This window comes from Mandrillus leucophaeus, unplaced genomic scaffold, assembly GCF_000951045.1.
Source record: "Mandrillus leucophaeus isolate KB7577 unplaced genomic scaffold, Mleu.le_1.0 Scaffold238, whole genome shotgun sequence".
Taxonomy (NCBI): Eukaryota; Metazoa; Chordata; class Mammalia; order Primates; family Cercopithecidae; genus Mandrillus; species Mandrillus leucophaeus.
In genome coordinates this window covers 15,476-16,153 of record NW_012102454.1, presented here as the reverse complement: position 1 = coordinate 16,153, position 678 = coordinate 15,476, and positions in this window count along the sequence as shown.

The window sequence follows — 678 nt, the reverse complement described above, 5'->3', positions numbered from 1 at the left end:
GCTGTGGCACTGCTCTCCTTACTCTTTCGCCTCCAAGCTCTTGGAATAAATGTCTACATTGTCTATATGACCCCCTTTTTGCTCACTGCCTGGATCCCTGCAGTATGGCCACTGCTTCTGCTGATCCTCTGACACTGCCCTTACCAAAGGAGCTAATTCATTCCCGCCTTCAGAGCTGGAGTACGTGTCTCAGGGCTTGACACATTTGTCCATGTGCTCCTTTCTAAGCCTGTCTTAGTTTGTTTGTTCCACCATCCAAGGGAGTTGCCAGCAACCAATACACATGCTTTATCTCACCCAACCTTCACATGTTCTGTTGTCCTGGAATATCCACTTGGTCCTTTGAAAGGCTCTGAACCAATTTCCTCCATGAAGAATATCCTGACTTCTGGATTGCATGTGTTGTCACTGTTCTTCTAACTACTTCTAGGTCCAGGACTGGTCTTACATACACAGGTTGTGTCTTGGACAAGCCATACTGAGGTCTACGTTTGTAGACTGCACAGTGTCATCTCCCACCCACTCCCAACTTCCTGAAAAGTGACTCCTCAAACCCTCTACTCCCCTAGAACCACCAGCTAAAGGAAGCATCAGCTAAAACCCCACAGTATTAGCATTCATTAAAAGCTCCTACCTGAATCAGCAATTACCATGGTATTTGAAAATGTTTTCTTTTTT